The sequence below is a fragment of the Oryctolagus cuniculus genome, chromosome 1, assembly GCF_051225735.1.
Source record: "Oryctolagus cuniculus isolate XC-2025 breed Fujian yellow rabbit chromosome 1, ASM5122573v1, whole genome shotgun sequence".
Taxonomy (NCBI): Eukaryota; Metazoa; Chordata; class Mammalia; order Lagomorpha; family Leporidae; genus Oryctolagus; species Oryctolagus cuniculus.
In genome coordinates, this window is record NC_142867.1 from 73334442 (window position 1) to 73346141 (window position 11700).

The following is an 11700-nucleotide window of genomic DNA, read 5'->3' on the forward strand; positions in this document are numbered from 1 at the left end:
ATCTGTTCTACTTAATATGACTGGTTTAGATCTGTAATTGATGCACAGTTATTCTTAAGTGTTGAAAATTAACTGAAATGTGATCCCTGTTGAACATGGTGGTGGGAATGGGAGATGGAAGAGATGTATAATTTGGGACATGCTCAGGCTGACTTGCCCCAAGTGGTGGAGTTGGAAGCATACCAGGGGATTCCAATTCAATCCCATCGAGGTGGCATGTACCAATACCATCTCACTGTTCCAGGTGATCAGTTTCAGTTCACAGTTGGTCATGGTGGAGGGACTGGGAGTCAAAGGGAGCACATAGACAAGTCTAGGACCTGCTAACGCTAACCGATGGAGTAAATAAAGGGGAGAGTGATCCAACATGGGAAGTGAGATACTCAGCAGACTCATAGAATGGCAGATGTCCTAAATAGCACTCTGGCCTCAGAATCAGCCCTAAAGGCATTCGGAGCTGGCTGAAAAGCTCATGAGAGTATTTCAGGCATGGAAAGCCAAGACACTCTGGCAAAAGATCTCTGCGAGTGAGATCCCAGTGGAAAGAACAGGTCATCAAAGAAGGAGGTACCTTTCTCTGAAGGGAGGAGAGAACCTCCACTTTGACTATGACCTTGTCTAAACAAGATAAGAGTCGGAGAACTCAGAGGGCTTCCATAGCCTTGGAAACTCATGACTGGAGCATAGGGAGATTACTGATGCCATAGACAGGAGTGTCAATTGGTAAAGTCAACAACAGGAGTCACTGTGCACTTACTCCTCATGTAGGATCTCTATCCTTAATGTGCTGTACATTGAGATTTAATGCTATAACGAGTACTCAAACAATATATTTCACTTTGTGTTTCTATGGGGGTGCAAACTGTTGAAATCTTTACTTAATGCATACTAAACTGATCCTCTGTAAAAAAAAAAAAAAAAAGAAAAAAAAGAAATTATCAATTCCCAACTTGACTCTCACTGGGATTAAACATGACAATAGGTCTGATCTGATTTCATCATCATTTAAAAAAAATCATCTATTATTTTTCACTTTATGTTTCTGTGTGGGAGCAAACTGTTGAAATCCATACTTGATGTATACTAAGCTGATCTTCTGTATATTAAGATAATCGAAAATGAATCTTGATGTGAATGGAAGGGGAGAGGGAGTGGGAAGGGGGAGGGTTGTGGGTGGGAGGGACGGTGTGGGGGGGAAGCCATTGTAATCCATAAGTCGTACCTTGGAAATTTATATTCATTAAATAAAAGTTTAAAAAAAAATACTGTTTCAGTATTAGTTATAGCATTACTTCACACTGGACAATACGCTAAGGAAAGATCCCACATGAGAAGTAAGTACACAGTGACTCCTGTTGTTGACTTAACAATTTGACACTCTTGTTTATGCCCTCAGTAATCTCCCTAGGCTCTAGTCCTGAGTTGCCAAGGCTATGGAAGCCTTTTAAGTTCGCCAACTTCGATCTTATTCCGACTGAGTCATAGTCAAAGTGGAAGTTCTCTCCTCCCTTCAGAGAAAGGTACCTCCTTCTTTGATGGCCCCATTCTTTCCACTGGGATCTCACTCACAGAGATCTTCCATTTAGGTCTTCCTTTTTTTTTTTTTTCCAGGGTGTCTTGGCTTTCCATGCCTAAAAAATTCTCATGGGCTCTTCAGCCAGATCCGAATGCCTTAAGGGCTGATTCTGAGGCCAGAGTGCTATTTAGGACATCTGCAATTCTATGAGTCTACTGTGTATCCTGCTTCCCATGATCGGTCGTTCTCTCCCTTTTTTATTCTATCATCTAGTATTAGCAGACACTAGTCTTGTTTGTGTGATCCCTTTGACTCTTAGACCTATCAGTGTGATCAATTGTGAACTGAAGTTGATAACTTGGACTAGTGAGATGGCATTGGTACATGCTGCCTTGATGGGATTGTATTGGGATCCCCTGGCATGATTCTAACTCCACCATTTGGGGCAAGCCGATTGAGCATGTCCCAAATTGTACATCTCCTCCCTCTCTTATTCCCACTCTTATATATACAGGGATCACTTTTCAGTTAAAATTTAAACACCTAAGAATAATTGTGTGCTAATCACAGAGTTCAACCAATAGTACTAGAACAAAACAAAGAGAAAATACTAAAATGGATAAAGTATTACATTGTACATCAACCGTCAGGACAAGAGCTATCAAGCCATTGTTTCTCATAGTGTCCATTTCACTCAACAGGTTTCCCCTTTGGTGCTCAGTTAGTTGTCCCTGATCAGGGAGAACATATGATATTTGTCCCTTTGGGACTGGCTTAATTCACTCAGCATGATGTTTTCCAGATTCCTCCATCATTTTGCAAATGACCGGATTTTGTTGTTTTTGACTGCTGTATAGTATTCAATAGAGTACATGTCCCATTATTTCTTTATCCAGTCTACTGTTGATGGGCATTTGGGTTGGTTCCAGGTCTAAAACTTCTATTGATTGTGCTAACAGACTTGGTTGCAAGTTACACTTATAAGATGAGAGGTAAGTCAGCCTTATTCTATAGAATAGAAAACAAAAGCTTAAAAAGCAAATAAGGAACCAAGAACACTTTGTATATGTATGTGCAGTCACTATTCAAAACCTGAATTAGTACTTGAATACTTAAAGAAATGTGTAACTCTTTCCCTCTTAGGGGAACTCTTAGTGTTTGCTAAAAAACAAGTTTTGAAATCATACACTAACTAGGTTAGAATCCTGTTTCTATCATTGTCAAGATGTGTAACCTTGGGGACCTCTGATGCTTACTTTTATCTAAGAAATATAAATAGTAAACATACTTAACATGTAACACAGAGGATGTTACATACTTAACATGTAACACAGTTGGATGCCAAGTTCATAAGTATATGGGAGAAAGATCTTAGAACAGTCTAATATCAGTGATCAGAATGTGCTATCCAAAAATAGGAAATTTGACATAAGGATTGCCTTGAGTTAATATATGAAAAAATAGTAGATGCCAACAAAAGCTCTCCACTTCCCACACCCACACTTGCCTAACAGCAGGCAACTCTTATCAACCCAGAAACCATACTAACAGGAATACATGTAATGAACTTATTAAAACAACTGTAATATTCTAGTAGTCCCCCTCTACTTGTCACCTTTGGAAGCCTAAACTGTTTTTTCCTTTGTCTTGTCACTTCTCTACCAATTTATTCTTCCTTGTTAAGTTTCTTTATAAGCCCAAATTCTAATCATCTTTTCAGTTAATCACTAAATTTCTCCCATGTGTTTGTGGGCTGCAGGTGTTAAAAAACTATTTGCTTTTGTCTTGTCAATCTGTCTTTTGTTAGTTTAATTTCTAGGTCTCCAGCTAGAAATTCTAAGAGGATACAGGAAAGAGGTTTTTCTCCCCTACGCTAGCATATACAGTGTGTTTGGTGAATGACAACATCTAATAATTTATCTTTACATTCCTTCTGATACAGAGCAAAATGCTGATAAATGTCCTTCTACTCATTGATCCTAGTTTTATATTGTCATTTCCAGGGCTTATAAATGTTGAATTTCTGTTTTATATGCCTGTGAGAAGTCTGAAATTCATGTTGTTTCCTCTAGTTTAGAATATCCTTCCCCTTAATATTGATTTAGGTAAATTAGCTTATATTAAAAATTCATTTTTATAACCTTTACATGACACTATAGCACTGTAGCATTCCTGAACAAAATATTTTAATAGCTGCAGAGTATTAGCTAGGTAATTTTACTTTAACCTATGAAGTAGTTCATCAATGTTGAAAATGATATCTTCTTCATTTTTGTTACAAAAATATAATTATGTAGATTAAGGTATAAACTTGATAATTTTCTCAAACCTAATTACTAGAAACAAAATTATTGTCCAGAAAGTATGCAAAAATTATTTTCTGTTCTGCCATTACATTCTCATACCAAATAGATTTTTTTTATTTTTCTGTCACTGAGTCAAGATTTTTAAATGATATTTTATGTTGTTAAATTATGAATTTACAAAGTTATCCAGATTTCTTAGTAGTGTTCTTCTTCAAGCTTCAACATATATGTTGGAAATATTAAAAGGGGAAGGATTATATTCAATGTGATCCAAGGTAGTTGCCCATGAAACTCTTTTATACCATATAGAGTATATTTTGGGAAATTCAACATTGGAATAATTCAACAGCAAAGAAAGAGTATTTTAGGGATAAAGGATTCCCTTTAAAAGATAATGCTTCCGGTGAAATGAAGACAAGAGGATTTAGCACTTCCACCAAAAAAGGACAGCTTAATTCAACTGAAGATCTATGCTAATAAACACCTAAATATGTAAAAATTAACATATGCTGGAACAATTATCTCTTAGTTAAATGTTGTCAGCAGACCTCATGGGTACTCAACAGCCTACAAACATTAAGAACTGCTTAAAAAAAAAGTGGGCATATTTTGACAAGAATTTAATGAAAACATTAAAAAATTTAAGATTACTGTAATTAAATGGTCTGTTAATGCAATCATCTCTCTAGAGCCAAGGAAGAAATTTCATATATGAGGCCATTTTCTGAATAATCACAGACAAATGGGTTGAAATTTGTATGAAGATACAAAGACAGGATCCAAAATATTTGGTTTACATAGTAATTCTCTTCTTACTGTTGTATCATTAGGTAAACTTTTATGGCATATGCCTGTTCCCGTTCTTGTTCTTATAAGATGTGACAATAATGTTATCTGATTTTGTATTTCTACAGCATACAAAAGAGACTTAGTTGCATTCTAACAGCTGCAAATTTGACAAGTTGTTTTTTTCTGATCATACATGGGCAAAATTAGAAAGAAGAAAAGATGTTTTAATACATATCCTGAAAGAGTACAATTTGAAAAGAAATAACTCCTTTAAACATGAGATTTATTCTCTCCTTACTGAAACCAAAACAGTTTTGGGAATCTGTACAAAATTAATTATGGAATGTTTTAAGCACTTTTTCTATCCCCAAATCTGGATAAATAATTATAAAATAGCATAAAATATAACAACTTTGTGTCTAGTAATAGAAGATATGGGTTTGACTCTTAGCCTGTCTTTTTGTTATGAGTGAAAAGGTGGCAGAGAGATTTTCCTTGGTAATCTTTGCCTTGCATGGAAGGATAATTTCCACATGGACAAGGCAGAGATAAAAGCAAGATTTATTTAACTCAGAAAACTGCAGAAGTGTCCAGGAGAGGGGCTCCAAGAGAGTCAAAACCTGAAGGGCCACTGGTAGTGGGGATTTTAAGCACAATTTTTTGGGGAAAAAAAGCAATTACAAAACCCATGAGAGTCCACATTTGGAATCTTGTCTGTCCTGTCTAGCTTGCTCATGAAAAGAAATATAAACCATAAGAAGCATGGGATCACCACTCCCATTTTATTTTCATGATAAGATTGGAAGCTCTCAAGGAGTGGGATAGGCACTTTTGATCTTGCTACAGATAACTTGTGGGGAAGGCAACCATTTCATATCCTCTTAGAGGGACCCCCCTTTCCCCGTTTTCTACCAGGACCAACCTAACTGCCTATTGATATGCCTGAATCCTCACGTCTTTAGAGCTTTATGAATTGACATGTCACTTCACTTCTCTGTTTGCTCATATATGAAATAGTTTTTCAGAATTGTTCGAGGTATGAAACTAGATAATGTAAAACAGAACATTTCATAAATTATAAAATATATGAAAATATCAGTAATTATATAAGTAAAATTGGGGAAAGGGTGATCTGATTGTTAATTCTGACAAAGTGCTGTTATGTTTAGACAAAATTACTGAAAATCTAGTTGATAAATGTTTCTATGTTCTCCACTCTTAAAACCAGCAACCAAGCATTCATTTTCCCTGCATAAACATTCAGAGATTCTTTAGAGATCTGATTCAAATCTTTCCTTTTCTTCGTTTATTTCTGTTCATCAAAACGTTTGCATCTCCTGTTTCTTCACTAAACAGTAGTGTTATTAGTAAAATAACTATAGCAAAATATATCACCTGTGGTAGAGACAATTTTTCACATGTTCCCTGTATCACAATGAATGTCTACATTGTCATGCGACTCTGAAGTATCATTCATGCAAGGCATAGAATGTATTTCCTCAATGTATTAACATTGAACTTCACCATATCACTTGCTCAACCTAATGAAATGAGGAAGTAAATGTCCATGTGCTGATTGTATCTAATCCCCAAAAGATGTCTCCAATGTTTTTCTTGGGATCCTGTGATCTATCATTGGAAGAACATGCCATGGGTTGCTTTGATTCCAAGAATAATTTGAACATATATAGAGCATCTTAGTATTATGTTTAAATTTTACAAAACTGCCAAAATATTTTCCCAGTAAGTCATTTCATTTTATATTCCCATTGGCAATGTATGAATATTTCAATTGCTATACATCCTTATGTCAGAATCTTATTTCTTTTCAATTTTAGTTATTCTAGTGGATGTGTCATGATAGTACAATTGTGATTTTAACATGATGAATAAGATGTTGAGCAGATTCTTTTGTACTCATTGATTTCTTGGTATCTTCTTTAGTAAATGTTCAAATTTTGTACTTATTTTAGGATAGTGTCGCTCCCCCTCTTCGTGGAGGAACGACACAGGACCCTGCGCTATTCTTTTGTCTGCTCGGCCCTTCCCGGGTTTGCTGCTGGTTCTTCCCAGGTTGGCTGCCAATCCTTCCACCTCCGTGGAAGGGCGGCTCCCCCTGCCACTTTCCCCACTTCCGCGGGGGAGCGGCACACCACCGGCCGGCTCTCTCGGGGGCTGCTCAGATGTTATCCAGATGTTCCTGGTGCATGTTGTCTCTCTCCTCCTTTATAGTCCTCTTCCACCAATCCCAACTCTGCTACCCAGATGCCAAGCACGCTGCTCTCCTCCAATCAGGAGCAAGATCAGCTCCTGCAGCTCAGTCAATCAAATTGGCAAGAGGCAGCTGTGTAGAAGTTGTTTACTCCTCTCCCAGCGCCATATTGTGGGAGAGCAGATGCATAGAATAAGTCTTAATTCCAGTAACTTAGTCTAGTCCGAGTTGCTCCCCACAGGATAGCTTATTTTTTTACAAACTCTAAATACAAGCAGTTTATTAGATGATAGTTATCTGTGTGAATGTGTGTCTGTATGACATAAATTGGAGCACTATGCATTTGCTGATATTTGAGACTGTTCATGTCTCATAAGTTTGCTTTTTTTCTTCAGTTTCTAAATTTCAATTGATGTATCTTCAAGCTTCCTAATTTTTCAGTTTTTAAATTTATTTATGTAAAGGGAACAGGTTTCGTGTATTTCATATATGCAGTCTTATGAACATGATGATACTTTTCACTCCCACTCTCTCCCTTCCTCACTCCCACCTTCCCTCCTTCTCTCTTTCTTATTTTTCTTTTAATTTTTGTGATGACATACTTTCAATTTACTTTATAACCACAAACTTAATCTTCCACTAAACAAATAATTCAATAAGTAGTAAGTAGAAAAACCATTTTTCCTCAGGAGTATAGACAAGAGCTATAAACAATAATAAAATCTAAGATGTCAATTTCACTCTCATACATTACATTCTTTGTGTTCTATGTATTAGTTACAACCAATTAGAGAAAACATGTGATATGTGTCTCCTTGGGTGGACTGGCTTATTTCTCTATTGCTTCCATTCTGTTGCAAAAGACAGTATTTTATTCTTTTTGTTTTTATGGCTGAATAACTCATCCCTTCAAAAATGTTTTTGAGTAACTGAACTTTTAAATTTAATACATTCAGATCTAGGATTTCTCTTTTTTCATAGTTTCCATATTTGTTGAAATTTCCTTTAATATTTCATTTTAGCTTACAATATTTAAAGATATTTATGTGAGCCTTGTGTTTGTGTGGGAGCAAACTGTTGAAATCTTTACTTAATATATGCTAAACTGATCTTCTGTATATACAGACAATCGAAAATGAATCCTCATGTGAATGGAAGGGGAGAGGAAGTGGGAAATGGGAGGGATGCGGGTGGGAGAGACGATATGGGGGGGAAGCCATTGTAATCCATAAGCTGTACTTTGGAAATTTATATTCATTAAATAAAAGTTAAAAAAAAAGATATTTATGTGAGCCAGCGCTATGGCATAGCAAGTAAAGATGCCACCTACAGTGCCTGAATCCCATATGGTTGCCAGTTCGAGACCCAGCTGCTCCACCTCCAATCCAGTTCTCTACTATGGCCTGGGAAAGCAGTAGAAGATGGCCCAAGTCTCTGGGCCCCTGCACCCACATGGGAGACCCAGAAGAAGCTCCTGGCTCCTAGCTTCAGATCTGCTCAGCTCTGGCCATCACTGCCATTTGGGGAATGAACCAGAGGATGGAAGACCTCTTTCTCTCTCTGTTTTTGCCTCTCTGTAGTATCTCTGCCTTTCAAATAAAAAATAAATAAACCTTTAAAAAAGATATTTATATAGGACCAAGTTCTTTTATTTGTTTCATAACTTCTAAATAGATCCAGGTTATTGTTCTTGCATGAAACATGCCCTAAGTGATCTTTGTTACTGCATAAGTTTTTGTTGCTTTGAAGTGAAATTTAAAATAGTTTTGAGGTTATTTTAGTGTCATAGCATAGTTATTCATGATGTTTCCAATAGTATGTCATTGTCTTACCCACAAAAAGTCATGGTTTTGTGATAGCATTTTTAGAGCCTCTGAGGTACTCAAAAGTATTTATATACACATGTTCACAAATTCTTAAAATTTAATTAAATCATATTATTATAACATCAAAAAATCACATAAATACGTTTTGGTCCTCACTCAGCATATTTTACAGAAGAGATGGAGATTGACAGTTAATTTGAATTGTGTAATTGGAACTCCATTAACAGAGTTTTTGCTCTATTTCTCTCTCCATTTTTATATGAAGAATATGAGGTTCAGAAAGAATAGTGTTAATATTCCCAAGTTCAAAGACAGGTGAGTTACAAGTAAACATTGGAGTACAGGTCCTGTCACTAATCCTGGGCTTTTACTATATATTACATTTTGCTAAAAACCTGTTTTGTATTCTGTGTATCTTTGGTGGAAGAAAATGACCAAAGTCACCATAGGAATATATGCCTGAGAAAACCCAGGATGTGTTCTTTTCTAATCTATGCTATTTGATTATTCAGCAAGTTGTTGATGTTCAATCTATTGTAGATTAGATAAAAATCCACCAGGGACCCTTTCAGTGCAGCTGAAAATTGCATTTACCTACATGAAGCAATCCACTGAATGACAAAGTTTTCAACATAATCTAGTTAAACCAAAATTAAACCTTACAGACATGGGCCTTTCTATTTCTTTAGCTATATTGAAAACCCAACAAGTCACTTATTTTCTTTTGCCTACTTGTTACAACATGATTCTAAATTGCTAAATACATGCTGATTTTGAGTAGAAAAGTGTACAAATTTTACTTTGGAAAATGTAGTGCAAATAAAATAATTCTTAGCTATAAATTTTTGCTTTGCATTAAACCTTTAAGAATTATAATATTAAAAGGGGTATATTTCTATATCTATCTATATTAATCTAGATTTATGTCATCTATCTATATCCACATATAACATGATGGTTATAGTTAATAAAATTTTATCACATGCTAGAAATTTGCTATGAGAGTAGATTCAGGGGCTCCCAACACACACACACATACGCAAACACACAAACAAACACATATACAATGGTGACTATGTCAGGAGATGGGTGTCCTAATTTTCTTGACTGTAGTCATTATTTGATAATGTAAACATACATAGAAACATCATGATATTTATCCTCAGCATATGTCATTTTTGTTATGAAGAAAATGATGAGTGTTATCAAGGATATGGAAAAGTCATAATACATGGATCTGTTAGTGGGAATGCAAAATGGTGCAGTCATTTGGGAAAACAGTATAAAGATAGAAATTCTACTCTGATTGTACACCTAAAAAATTGAAAACATAATCTCAACAACATATTTGCAAATCCTTGATCATTGCAACAATATTAATAATAGCCAAGAGATAGAGGCAACCAACGTGTCCATCAACAGATGAATATGTAGAAAATATGGTATATACATACAATTGAATATTATTCATTCTTAAAAGAATAAAGAAATATTGCCAGAACGAATCTCTTGAAACACATTTCATTAAGCTAGGTGAATTAAGCCATTCACAAGAAACACTAATGTTGTGTGATTCGATTTGCATGAGTTATATAAAGAAATCAAACTCAGAAACAGAAAGTAGAATGATGGTAATCAGGACCTGGGGGAAGAAGAGAGGGTTGGTTGGTCAATAATTACTAAGTTTCAGGTTTTCCAAATGACAAACTTCTAGATAATGTACATCATTTTGTTTATAGTTAATACTGTTGTACACTTACAAATGAATAAGATGATACTTTTTGTCCTGTATTTTTAGCACACACACACACACACACACACACAGATCAGTAGTTGCTTTGAACTTCCTGTGATCTTTTACTGTGAGGTTTTCTTTCTTTACCTTCTTTCATATTGATGACTGTGTTTCTGTGTTTCTGTGTGTAACACTTCTTTAAGCATCTTTTGCAGGGCTGGATGAGTGGCGAGAAATTCTTTCAATTTCTGTTTGCTATGAAAGGTCTTTATTTCACCTTCATTCACAAATGAGAGCTTTGCAGGATATAACATTCTGGGCTGGCAGTTTTTTTCTCTTAGTACCTGGGCTATGTCTCGCCATTCCCTCCTAGCCTGTAGGGTTTCTGATGAGAAGTCTGCTGTGAGTCTAATTGGAGATCCTCTGAGAGTAATCTGACGTTTCTCTCTTGCACAGTTTAGAATCTTTTCTTTATGTTTCACTGTGGAGAGTTTAATTACAACTTGTCGTGGTGAGGATCTCTTTTGGTCATGTTTATTAGTGGTTCTATGAGCTTCCTGTACTAGGATGTCCTTCTCCAAACCCAGAAAGTTTTCTGCTGGTATCTCACTAACAAGGCCTTCTAATCCTTTCTCTCTCTCCATGCCTTCAGGAACTCCTAGAACTCGAATGTTGGGTTTTTAAATAGTATCCTGTAGATTCCCAACAATATTTTTTAGATTTCTAATTTCCTCTTCTTTTCTTTAGTTTGACTGTATATTTTCCTATGCTCTGTCTTCTAAGTCTGATATTCTCTCTTCTGCTCACTGATTCTGTTTTTAAGGTTCTCAAATGTGTTTGTCATTTGATCTATTGAATTCTTCATTTCATTATGATTTCTCTTCACTATCACAATTTCATGTTCTACTAGATTCTTCATTTCATTCCAATTCCTCCTTAAGATTTCATTTTCATGAGAGAGATTTTCTATCCTGTCCAGTAAGGATTTCTGTAGTTCAAGAATTTGTTTTTGAAAACTTCTAAATGTTCTTATCATAAATATTTTGAAATCTGTATCTTGCATTTCTTCTATCTCATCATCTTCATAATCTTGCATTGGAGTGGCTTGTTCATTTGGGAGCATCATAATGTCTTCGTTGTTCTTGTTTCCTCGGTTTCTGCGTTTGTTGCTTAGCATTGTGAGATATTCCTTGTGGTTTTTTTTTTTTAATTTTTTTCCTCACTCTGGTGGCTTTTCTTATTATACAATGACCGTATATTAAGTGGACTGTCTGCTCTTGGTGGATCTTTAGAGGGTTGTGATGGATGTGGCCAGA